The sequence below is a fragment of the Bubalus bubalis genome, chromosome X (assembly GCF_019923935.1).
Source record: "Bubalus bubalis isolate 160015118507 breed Murrah chromosome X, NDDB_SH_1, whole genome shotgun sequence".
Taxonomy (NCBI): domain Eukaryota; kingdom Metazoa; phylum Chordata; class Mammalia; order Artiodactyla; family Bovidae; genus Bubalus; species Bubalus bubalis.
The window spans coordinates 44,617,818-44,631,161 of record NC_059181.1 but is presented as its reverse complement, the minus strand read 5'-3'; the positions used below and the strand labels follow the sequence as shown (position 1 = coordinate 44,631,161).

The following is a 13,344-nucleotide window of genomic DNA, read 5'->3' as shown; positions in this document are numbered from 1 at the left end:
TCCTTTGTGGTATGAACCATTTATACAAACCACATAATTTTAAAAATCAACGTGCCACCATACACCTCATAATAATCGAAGCTCAGTGTTAGCTGCTGATAGACATGTATGATTTTTGAAAGAGGCTTCATTTGCTAACAGTATACGTCATTTCATAGCCATCACAAGCAAAAGAAATTGACACCTCTGGATGTTCCCTTTGTTCTTCCTTCTATCCTCTTCTCCCATCCTCTGCCATTACCTATTCAATTGTCTCAATTTTTCCATTTCATCGGAGTTTGCTTGTCCTATGGAATGAAGACAGAATAGCATTCCTGAGCCCCAAGGACTCTTCTGTGCTACAAGGTTATTCTTGTGCTACAAGAGGTTGTGGCTTCTCTGGGGGCTCAGATGGTAAACAATCTGCCTGCAATACAGGAGACCTGGGTTTGGTCCCTGGGTGGGGAAGATCCTCTGGAGAAGGGAATGGCAACCCACTCCAGTATTCTTGCCTGGAGAAGTCCATGGACAGAGGACCCTGTCCAGGGTTACAGGAGTCAGACCCAACTGAGCAACTAACACAAACACAAGGGATTGTATAGAAACATGCACCTTGAGGCACACCCTTCACTAGTTCACACTTCTCTTCAGAAAATATCCTCCTTTACAAAGAGCTAGATCCTATAGGCACCCACAAATATTATAGAAAAGTACCATAAAACTAAGTTAGGAAGTGAATGATGTTTAAAGGATAAAGAAATAGAAGAGTTTTCCTGAAATGAAGATGGTCTCCTTTTGTTTTTTGAATCGCATCAGTACAGGTGCCAGACATTTCACTCGGATTTCTTTATTTGACAAATATTTATTGAAAGATGACTATAATCCAGTGCATCTGCTAATACTTCAGAATCTCAGAAGTATTACCCTCATAGAACTCATATTCTAATGAGGAAACATATTTCTAAATAAATAAGGAACCATTTGGCTTGTGTTTCTGCCTGAGACACAGACTGAGTGATGAGGGAGCTGGCCCTGAGTAACATGTAGCTAACTTTGCAGAAGACTCCAGGAAAGCCTTTTAGAATTCTTCTAGACTCTTCGAGAATCTCTTTGAGCTGGGCCAGCGGAGGGAGAAGAGGAGCTGGGCAAGCAGTATGCAGAGGTCAAGGATTTGCTTCTCCTTACTCCATCTGAACTGAGTGAAACTTGATGGGAATGGTCAAGGAAGACCAAATGAAGAATTTTGTGCCATGAGAACTTCCGTGGCAAAAGGAGTTCTGTATAATGGTGAAAGCAGAGGCTTGGTGGAGATTTGATTATAAATGAATTATTAGGTATATGTGATATTGATGCCTTTATAAAATAGCACAAGGCTTAGAAATGAGGGCAAATTTAGGAAGACTCCAGTAATGGTATAGAATAGTGATGAGTTAATTATGATTAAAAGTCTCTGTCAGGGATTCTGAAAAACAAGAGAACTTTTCTCTATTATTTACAGGTTCAGAAAACAGTCACCTTACTTCGATACTGTTTTTTTTAACTTACCATTGATAGGGTGCAAATTATTTAACTTCCTTTTTTTTTTCAGCGGTAAGAATTCCTCACCATTATTGCACCCCACCAACAATTGTATGAAGAGAATTTAGAAGTTTCTTTCAAAGAGAGGGAGAGTGACAAAGAGAGAGATATTTGCACATGGCTTTAGAGCAATTAATTTCTGGAACTTGTCCTTAAAAAGGCAGTTACTTTGGTGAAAACTATTCTTTTCCTCTGAGTGCTTCTAATGAGTAAAATGATTTATGTTTTCATCGAATGGTTGTTTAAAAGAATTTGGTTTTCGTTGAGAAGGATTAAAGGCATGTGCCTAATTGCTAAATATTATTTTTAAAAAACTCGTCTGAGTCTGTCTTTATGGGCTGTGAGTAGTTTCATCTTTAGAAGCTTGTTTTAGGATCTCGTGCCAGAACAGGCCTGTTCAGACTAGAATTATCTGGCAGGGAATTTTTTTATGTCTTGAGCAGGAACATCAGAAAATGTTCACTGCAATCGCCAAGTTGACTTGCTGAGCAATTTACTAAATAAGAGATATGAAAATCAAGTGACCATCAGCTGGTCTAAATGTTTTTGGTCGGTGTAGTCACAAGACCTCAGGTATGCAAGACTTGGACGGGCTGCAACCATGTGCTGGTTATGGTGAGACCCTGGCTTCAGTCCTCAAATGTAACACAAAAGGAATTCGAGTTCACAAAAACATACTTTAATTAGACACCTGTATTTAAAAGGTTGGGATTTTCCTCAGGCGTAGTTTCACCCTGTGCCTTTCTTTCCTGGGTTACAGTTAGAGTTAATTTGACTTTTTGTTCTTAACCACGTGGGAGGCAGTTTGTCTGTTTTTTGTAAACAGCTTCATTGATATACAGAGAACCACACATACGTAATGCATGCAGCTTGATGAGTTTACATATGCAAACACCCATTACCATCACCACAATCCAGGTAAGAGACGTATCTAACACCTAACATAGCTGCCTTCTGTCTTTTTTAAATGTATGTGTGGTAAGAACACTTACCACGGGATCTAATCCATGGGAGGCAATTTTTGTTTACTTTTGAAGTAAACTCTGTTCGAGTAACTCTGTTCGAGTGACAAAGCACACTCCAGTATGTTACTCGAACAGAGTTTACTTCAAAAGTAAACAAAAATTGCCTCCCATGGAGTAGATCTCATGGTAATGAAAGTGAAAGAGGAGAGTGAAAAAGTTGGCTTAAAGCTCAACATTCAGAAAACGAAGATCATGGGATCTGGTCCCATCACCTCATGGGAAATAGATGGGGAAACAGTGGAAACAGTGTCAGACTTTATTTTCTGGGGCTCCAAAATCACTGCAGATGGTGACTGCAGCCATGAAATTAAAAGACGCTTACTCCTTGGAAGGAAAGTTATGACCAACCTAGATAGCATATTCAAAAGCAGAGACATTACTTTGCCAACAAAGGTCCGTTTAGTCAAGGCTGTGGTTTTTCCAGTGGTCATGTATGGATGCGAGAGTTGGACTGTGAAGAAAGCTGAGCACCAAAGAATTGATGCTTTTGAACTGTGGTGTTGGAGAAGACTCTTGAGAGTCCCTTGGAGTGCAAGGAGATCCAACCAGTCCATTCTAAAGGAGATCAGCCCTGGGTGTTCTTTGGAAGGAATGATGCTAAAGCTGAAACTCCAGTACTTTGGCCACCTCATGCAAAGAGTTGACTCATTGGAAAAGACTCTGATGCTGGGAGGGATTGAGGCAGGAGGAAAAGGGGACAACAGAGGATGAGGTGGCTGGATGGCATCACTGACTCGATGGACATGAGTTTGAATGAACTCTGGGAGATGGTGATGGACAGGGGGGCCTGGTGTGCTGCGATTCATGGGGTCACAAAGAGTCGGACACGACTGAGCGACTGAACTGAACTGAACTGAACTGAATTGACTATCTTCCTATTTAGTTCCAGAAAGCTGTTAGTGCATGTGCTAAAATATGTGAAAAATCATGGATGAGGATTGGTCCCCACCAAACTTAGAGCCAAACTTTACAGTTTTTGACTTGGTAAAGCTAATATTCTAGCAGTGCTATGAAATTGTTCATCCCTCTTCATTTACTACCTGTACATACAGTGCTTGGGGTCAAAATTTCTTTCCCCAAATTGTAATTTGTAAACTTAGGGATACTTTGGGGAGGCAAAGTAGAATCATCCAGATAATCCCTCAAAAAACAGGGAAGTCTATTCTTCTTTTTGTTGAATAACCCATGAAGCAGCATTTCATTCGTTTCCAGGGAAACTTTGATGAGAATGTCAGCTTGGCATTAAACATCAGTGGGTGTCTACCTCTTGGTTGGATTTACAGGTTGCCCCTGGTCTCAAATCCTAGGTTAACATTTCAAGAAATGGTCTTTATCCCTGTTCCAGGCAGGCTTTCCAACAGCAGGTGGCAGGCTTAACTTTTAATAAGTCTTTTCCTCCCTTTTAACTCTCTTTCCCATTATGTGTACCTCAATAAATGGTCTTCAGCCAGGATGGATAGGTTGTTGTTTATGACTGTCTTTGTTTTATTTTTTTTGCACTGTGAATAGGACTTGAACAGTGACTAACTTGGTTATAGTTCTGTTACTCATCCCTGGGGTTTAGTTGTCTTCTTAATTTTAGATAATAGAATTGTATAATTTGCCATTATTAGTTTGACTTATTCATAAACTTATAAAATGTATTATTGGTTGATAGTCTATGCTATAGTATATTCCTTATATATTCTAGTCCCTGTATTTTAATAGTCTTTAAAATGTGTATTATTGGTTAGCAGTAGACACTAATCTATAGAGCTTCCCTAGTGGCTCAGGCAGTAAAGCATCTGCCTTCAGTGTGGGAGATCCTGGTTTGATCCCTGGGTTGGGAGAAGATCCCCTGGATAAGGAAATGGCAACCCACTTGAGTATTCTTGCCTGGAAAATTCCATGGACAGAGGAGCCTGGCAGGCTGCAGACCATGGGTTCGCAAACTGAGTGACTTCACTTCACTTCATTTCTAATCTATAGAGTAGCCTACCATAAAATTTTATCTACAGTTTTTCCTTTTTGTATTACCCAGATAAATTTAAAAGTTGAGGGAAAAGACTGTCTTAACTTTGTAGTTCTTTAGACCTAGGAAGATTTGGAGAATAGTGTGAGCTTTGGGAATTAAAAATACCATTCTTCTAATCTAAATATACACCAAAATTTATAAAAGATAATCCTTTGAATTTTGGTGCTAAAACTAACCAAACTTGCCTCATTTTAATTGTTAGTCTTCTTATTCATAAAGATAGTTATTAACATTTAGTTTTAGTGGTTTATGAAATGTAAGTTAGTGTGTTCTATAAATGCTTTATTTTATATTGAAGGTAAGATTCAGCCAAACTCGTACAAGCAATTTGTTTTTCTTACTTTGGTATGTATGCCCTGGCTTTTTAGGTAATGACAAAATATACTTCATAGATGGAGTTGTTTTTAATTTATTTAAAAAGAAAACAAAACAATCAAAACAAAAACCTACTTCACTTTATAAATTCCATCCTTCTTTCCTAAGAGCTAACCACCTGGTGAAACACTATCATTATAACTTGGCAAGTGGGTTCGCTCTTAAAATTAGACATCTGTGATTATATAGTTAAATCATTCCCTTGAAACTGACATATTTAGAGCTCTCAGAAAACCAGTCATCTTATACCTAACACATTTTTTATTTTTTGATTTTTATTTTATATTGGAGTAGAGTTAATTTACAATGTTGCCTAACATTTTTGCTGCTAAGCTGCTAAGTCACTTCAGTCGTGTCCGACTCTGTGTGACCCCAGAGACGGCAGCCCACCAGGCTCCCCCGTCCCTGGGATTCTCCAGGCAAGAACACTGGAGTGGGTTGCCATTTCCTTCTCCAATGCATGAAAGTGAAAAGTGAAAGTGAAGTCGCTCAGTCGTGTCCAACTCTTAGCGACCCCATGGAGTGCAGCCTACCAGGCTCCTCCGTCCATGGGATTTTCCAGGCAAGAGTACTGGAGTGGGGTGCCATTGCCTTCTCCGTTTTTTAAAGCTACCTTTTTTAGGCAATAAATATTTGCATCTAGCTGCATGTCCACTCAAATTGTACTAATGTAAAGTTCTAAGTATAGCCTTTTTTCCAGTTGATGATAACTTTCCTAAATCTTTTCCAAGTGATAGCCAAAGCATTTTAAATTCATAAGAAGGTTAGATTCTAAAACGTGTACTTGGACCAAAGCTGCACAGTTATTTACTTTCTATAAAAATCCAAAAGTCGGAAATAATAATTGGCTACCAGTGGTCATGTGCTGATATAAGAACACCTTCCCCAAGACACCAGGCTTCTTCCCACTTTAGGGCCTTTGTTCTGAATCTTGCCTCTCTCTGTGATGTTATCTCACTGCAGGTGTGTACACAGTTTTCTTTCAAGAATGTGCTCAAATGTCATACCCACAATGAGGTTTTCTGTGACTACCTTCTGAACATTCCTCTTCGCTCTGTTGCTTTACTTTATGGAAATGATCATCCATACCTGTTGAGTTTCTTTTGTCTTCCTGACCCTAAATATTCAGCTCTCAGTACCATGAATGCAGGATCTTGGTTCAGTGTCACATCCTCAGTGCCTGGAAGAAATTAATGAGTAGGCATTTCTGGGGTGAATGAATGAATGAATGAATGAATCAATGAGGAGGACACCTGTCCTCTAACTGTTTAAACCTACATGGTATTATTGCAGGAGGGGCTTCTCTGGTGGCTCAGATGGTTAAGAATCTGCCTGCAATGCAGGAGACTTGGGTTCAATCCCTGGGTCGGGAAGATCCCCTGGAGAAGGGGATGGCTACCCACTCCAGTATTCTTACCTGGGAAATCCCATGGACAGAGGACCCTGGCTACAGCGCATGGGGTCACAAAGAATTGGACACTACTGAGTAACTCTTTCATTATGGGAGGAAAGCTGGGAACTGACATACTAGTGAGCTGCTCCTTTGAATACTTTGTAACGTATCTTCTTTGCAGTTTTCATTGGTGTTTTAGGTGTTTGGTGGAAATAACTATCATCCTATAATAGAGGAAATGATATGATTTTTCCTGTAATTTATTGTATGTATGTGCATCATTGGTATATTAAAGTGCTGTAAGGCAAATGAAAATTCTCCAAGGCCACAATGAAATGGTGGATTGAGTTTTTGTTTATTAATTCATTTGTTTTTCATATATGCATATGTATATTTTTCCATTTTATATGTGTAAATATTTCACATTTACATACAAACACATATACATTTTACTTCAAAAACGTGCCACATAATCAAGTGTATCATCCCAAGCAATCATGCCTGCTCTAAAAGGGCAGGGAGTTTCATCTTGTATTTTGTTTGTTGCTGACTCTCTAACACTTAAGAGACTATCTGGCACTTTCCTCAATATCACTCAATATATGTTGAGTAAGTAAATAAATCTAGAGACTGTTAAATTGCATGCGTGGAATTAGTGTCAGTCAGACTGCCAATAAAGAAAATATGCAATTGAAACCTCCTGATACCATTTCCACATAAGTTTCCAGAACTGATCTCTTCTCTTTCCTTCCACAGAGCCCCACCCTGAAGGCTGCATATCATCTAGCTGCTGGAATGTGTAGGTACCCTCAATGGCTCAGTAGCCAGTGTAGATCCTGTCTTTTGTAATCAGTAGCTACATCTGGCTACTGGGTCTCTGATGGCATCTTCTACCTTCAGTTACTGTGTCCTGAATGAGGTTATTGAGAAGTCCTCAATAATAAAGCTTTACCTTGATTTATACATAAGTATACACACAGAGTTAAGTTCTGGGGTGACTGTTAAGTCTTCCCTTATTAGCTGGAGTGTGGGAACCATCAAGCTTTCATGAATGATAATGTCTTTTGAAATTCAACACCACAAAGGGGAGGAATCTGGATAGTTTATCCATAGATTGTTTATAGATCTTTTTTTCTCTCTCCCCCATGTCCTTCCATCATTTGGTCACAAGACTATCAAGCATTTGGTTATAAATCAATCTATCTATCATCCATCTACCTACTACCTATCTTACCTATCCATCTAGCTTATCCATCCATCCATCCATCCATCCATCCATTTCCTTTCTTGACTTTTAAATAACATTCTCAAAATAACATGGTAATTTTATTTTAAGAAAGTTTCACCTGTAGTAGATACATCCCAGCAGAGCATTTGTGACTTGTGGCTGTCTTTTCCCTTTGTTAGAGAAGATAAATGCCAGAAATCTTGAATGCAGCAGGCAATTCTATTGAAATCATATGTGGGAAGTCTTACAGGCCCAACATCCAGGTCTAGGGCATGAACCTGGCATACAATGTAGATTTCTGTGTTTGTTGAGCAACAGCTACATTGTCTGCTGGGTTTCAGGCTACCTGGAAACACGTTCTTCATGGCTGTTTTCATCAATGCTTCACCTATACTGTTTTGGATTAACTTTTGCAGGCAGCATAAGCCATTGGGCTTAATCATTGGACAGAGTGCAGTGAAAGGACCCCATGAAAGCTGATCGTTTTAGCAAAACATGATTTTGTTATGATTTCACCAAGATGGGCACACATCAGCCTGGGAAGCTCAGTGAACCAGAGACCAGGTGTAATGCTACCCTTCCTTCTCTCTGCCTCAGCTCTCAAGGATTGGTCACCTACATGTTATTAGCAGTAGTATTTGATTTCTATTCCCATTTACTATCAGAAGGCATAGCCTTTATGGGCTTCATCACTCTGCCCTGCTACCTCACCATTCCTCCTCGTTTTGGCTTCTTGACCACCTGCGGGAGCCCAGTTTCTTTCTGTTCTTTTTCCACAGCCCCATAATTTTTTTTGAATGACTTTCAGTCTCACCAGAATCTGTATCTCTCTGCCCCAACATCCCACCCCATCATTTGCTCTCTGACGTGAACTCTAAAATGGATTTTTTGTTTTTGTTTTTTTGCCACTATTCACCATCTCTTATGAAACCAGAAGAAGAACAGCTTTCTTATGGAATGAAAAAGAACTTGTAAAGATAAACCACCAGTTTTCAGGAGAAAAAGAAGAAAAGAATGTTGGAAATAGCTTCTGGAAAACTTTTTCCCATTATGTTTTGTTTGTCTGTTCCTGGTAAATAAATTTAAATCTCTCAGTGTTAAAAAATAGATAAACCATTAAATTCTCAGTAATAAAGGAATATAAATTTTAACCCTTGGTTAGATGAACTGGATACTTTTAGTAAGAAAATATGAATTTTAAATGAATACAAGTTAACAGATTTAAAGCAGAAAGTGAATATAAGGAACACAAAGATAAATGTCTGTATGTAATAGTCAATTGTAATGATATAATGTATTTTTTTCACCCTGTGCTGAATCAGTAAAAATAAAGTCAATGACTTGGAGCTTTTAAAATATAGTGTATGTGTGTGTATCTTTTGACTTCCAATCCATTGTCTATTTTGTACCTAAGTCACTGGCCTTTGTACCCTGCTAAGAGAAAGTCATTCTACTTGAGCTACTTGACAGCCTTTGAAGAGTGAGAAAAGTCTCTGGGACACATGATTATGTTTATTAAATTATAATTGTCAAGGAGACAGTTTTCTTTCTCCTCTCTTCACTCTTATACTTATGATGTTCTGAGTCCCTTTAACTATCCTTAAACAAGACAATGTTGACAGTGGAGCCTATTGTGAAGAAGAACTCCCTAGTTACATGGTTAAGTTTTCATTTCCTTCTCAAGTTTGATGGACCAGTATCAAATTGATCCCCAAAGCAAGAATAAAAGTGCAAATAACCAAGAACTTGTTTTCTCATTTTTTCTCAGCTTTTACTCTGGGACCCAAGAAAGGATGGACATTGGTATGTTGGCTCTTCCTAGAGAAGGCATAGCACCCACTATATGATTATTTTTAACTTTCCATTTTGAAACAATTTCACACTTTAAGAAAGTCTAAAAAATGTAAAGACAGTGCTGGTGGGAGTTTAAAATGGTGCAGCTGTTTTGGAAAAGTTTCACAGTTCCTCAAAAAAGTTAAAACAGTCACCATACATATGACCAAGCCTGTCCACTCCTAGGTACATACGCAGAATTGAAGACAGATACTTAGATAAACGCGCGTTGATGGCAGCACTATTCCTATTCATAATAGCCAAAAGATGGGAATAACCCAAATGCCCATCAGCTGATGAATGGATCAACAAAAGGTGGTCTATCCATACAATGGAATATTATTCAGCCATAAAAAGAAATGAAGTACTGATAGCTGCTACAATATTGAATGAAACTTAAAAACATTACACTAAGTGAAAGAAGCCCCCCCTCAAAAAAAAAAAAACAAGCTGAATATTGTATGAATCCATTGTATGAAATTTCTAGAACAGGCAAGTTTAGAGAGACGGACAGTAGGCGAATGGTTGCCAGGGGCTAGAGGAAGAAGGGCGTGGGGAGTGACTTCTAATGGGTAGAGGGTTTATCTTTGGAGTGATGAAACTTCTCAAATTCATGTCCAAGTAATGGTTGCACAACTTTGTAAATATACTGAAGGATGAGCTTTATGATATGTAAATTAAATCTCAAAAATATAGACACTCACATACTCCTTTTCAATTTCCCAAGTGTTAATATCTCATGTAACTACAGTTATAAAAATCAGTAAAATAACATCAATATGATAAAATAACCAGACACCTTATTCAGCTTTCATAATTTATCTCACCATTGTCCTATTTCTGGTTCAAGATCCAATCTAAGATGCCATGATTAGTTGTCCTGTCTCTAGTTTCCTTTAGGTCAGGACACTTGCTCAGCCTCCCCTTTGTCTTTCATGGCTTTGCCACTTTTGAAAAGTACAAGCCTGTTATTTTGTAGATGGTTCCTCAATTTGGATTTTTCTGATAGTTCCTTCTGCTTACATTTGAGTTATGTGTGTTAGGCAGGAATACTACACAAGTGACACTGTGGCCTTGGTGCACCATATCAGAAGCCACGTTATGTCAATTTGTCCCACTACTGGTGATGTTAACTTCGATAATTTGGTTAAGTTGGTATCTGATCCTGGCTATTTGCATTTTTTCTTTCTTGCTTTAAAAAATTTTCCTTTTATCACCATCCTGTACTCCCATTTTCCTTCACTCCCCAACCAAAGTTAACTATGTTTAATACACATCATTTAATTTGTATATATTCTTGAAAATATATCTTTTTTGGCATTCTGGTATTTTTAATTTACATGAGTGGTACTATATTATAGCTCATTCTGTTTCTTTTTTTAAATTGAGCACTATGTTTTTAAGGTCAGTCCATTTTGCTGTCTAATTTGTTGCTTCTAATTCTGTATAACACTCTTATGATGTTGCAACTAACACATATCTATACCATTTTCAGTAATGGACCCCAAATGGGAACCAATTTCTTGTCACCACAAATAACATTATAATAAACATTCTAATACATGTCTCCTTCTGGATCTGTGTGGGAAATTATTTGAAATATATAGTGAGTGGAGTTGTTTGATCATAATAGATACAGAGACAGACACACACACACATGTACATACAACACACCCCTCAGAATGGCCTGATCAGTTTGCTCCCTACATCAATGAATGAGACGTTCTATGCATATCCCTGCCAAAAATTGATTCACTGGAGATATTTTGCCAGGCTGAAAAGTGTAAAGTGATCATGTTTCAGTTTGCATTTCTCTAGTTACTAATGATTATGAACATCTTTTCATATGCATTTGAGTTTTGGGAGTTTAATATAAATTTCCTGTTCATATCTTTTCCCATTTAAAAAATTTTTTAATTCTGAAATACAGCATGCTTATGGGAAAATGCACATAAAATAAGTGAACAACTCATTGAACAGATGTGTGTAACCATCACCCAGGTCAAGAAATGGAATATTGCCAGTATCTCAGAAACACTTCCAATATGTCCATCCCACTCACCATCCCTTCCCCTCCCCAAAGGAAACATCCTAAAATCTAAAAGTATAGCTTAGTTTTGCTTGCTAATAAAGTTTCTATAAGTGGAATTTTTAGCACATAATCTTTTGTGTTTGACTTATTTTCTCAAAAAGTGTGAGATTAACCATGCTTTATGTAGATGTAGTTTGTTCATTTTCATTGCTGCGTTTTAGTCCATGTTAGTAAACATTGGGATATTTCCAGTTGTGCATCCAGTAACCTTGCTATGAATGTTCTTTTACGTACAGCCTGATGGCACCTGTGCACTCATTCTGTTGGAGAATACTTAGGAATAGAAGTGTTAGGTTGTGGAGTTTGGATAAGTCAGCTTTAGTAGATAATGCCGGTGTTATGTGGTGATTCTTAGACTTTACATTTCAACCAACCATGTGGGAATTTCTATTGCTCCACATACTCATCAACACAGTATTGTAAGTCTTAATTTTAACCACTCTGCTAGGTATTTAGTGGTATTTATAGTGCATTTAACATGATGATTAATGAGAGCAGATTTTTATATGTTCACTGGCCATTTATACCTCCATTTTGGTAAGGTACAAGTTCAAATCTTGTGCTCATTTTTGTGTTGGGTTGAGTTTCTTGTTGACTTGTAGGAGTTCTTCATATATCCTGGATGTGAGTTTTTTGTTATTTTATTACAAATATATTTTACTCTGGTTTCTCTTTCATTTTTTCAGTGGTTCAAACAAAAATCTTTTATGTTATTCAATCTATAAATCTTTTCTTTCATAATAATTACTGGGTTTTGTGTACCTGGTTAAAATCTTTCCCTTACCACATTGTCTTTTTTTACTAAGCTATGTAAGTTTTGATATCCACTAGAGTTGTTCTTTGATATTGCTTAGGATATTTGTTTTGGGCATTTCACATTTGCATTATACAATTTCAGAATCCATTGTAAAGTTTGACAAACAGTTTAGGATTTTAATTGAAATTGTAGTTAGTTTGGGGAGAATTGACAGGTATACTTTACTGAATCTTCTGATACATGAATATTGGAATTTCTCCATTGGTTCAGGGCTTCTTTACTTTCTTAGAGTGTTTCATAGTTTTCCACATAGACCTCCTGTATATCATATATTAGATTCAGAGGTAACTGGTCTTTTGTGAGGCTATTATAAGTGGCATCTTAAAATTTCACTTTGTAGTGGATCATTGCTGGTATATAAAAATGCAGGGTTTTTTGTTTTGTTTTTGCTTTGTATCCAGCAACATTGCTAAATTTAGTTGTTAATCCCCAAATTAACTAGATTCTTTTGAAGTTTTCTATACATACAAATATATCTGTGAATAAATTTTCTTTATAATCTTTACACTTCTTTTTTTTTTTATTAATTGTACTGGCCAGGACATGTAGTACAATGTTGAATAGAAGAGTAGATAGAGGTCACCCTTGTCTTAGTCTCAAAGGGAAGGCTTTCAAAATTTAGTTTCTTTGTAGAGTGGGCATCTTTTAAGACAGTTTACTTCTCTTCCAAGGTGGTTAAGAATTTTTTTATGATGAATAGGTAGTGAATTTTATCAAATGCTTTTTCTACATTTATTGAGATGATTACCTAATTTTTGTCTTCTTCGTTTAGTTAATGTGGTGAATTACACTGATTTTTTTTAAAGTCACCTTTAATGAGGTCTAATTTACATATGTTAAAATGAAGCCATCTTAATTATATACTTTGAAGAATTTTGATAAATATATACCCATTAACAACCGTTACAATCAAGATACAAAGTATTCTGTGTTGAGTACACACACTGTGTGTGTGTGTGTGTGTGTGTAAGTTGCTCAGTTGTTTCTGACTCTGAGACCCCATGGACTGT

At 37.3% G+C, this 13,344-nt stretch overlaps 1 long non-coding RNA gene across 4 annotated transcripts in view; it reads left to right on the top strand.

Moving 5' to 3' along the window:
• The window catches only part of LOC102400283, a 113,114-nt gene extending 103,777 nt beyond the window's left edge, over positions 1-9,337 (top strand). For 3 of the 4 annotated variants that reach the window (XR_006548867.2, XR_003106885.3, XR_003106884.3), the window contains 2 exons: positions 7,121-7,163; positions 8,009-9,337. This is a non-coding gene — a long non-coding RNA (uncharacterized LOC102400283). The remainder of the gene's footprint in view (positions 1-7,120; positions 7,164-8,008) is intronic. The other variant, XR_326757.4, reaches the window with a different exon arrangement.
• The last annotated feature ends 4,007 nt before the right edge of the window (positions 9,338-13,344 follow it).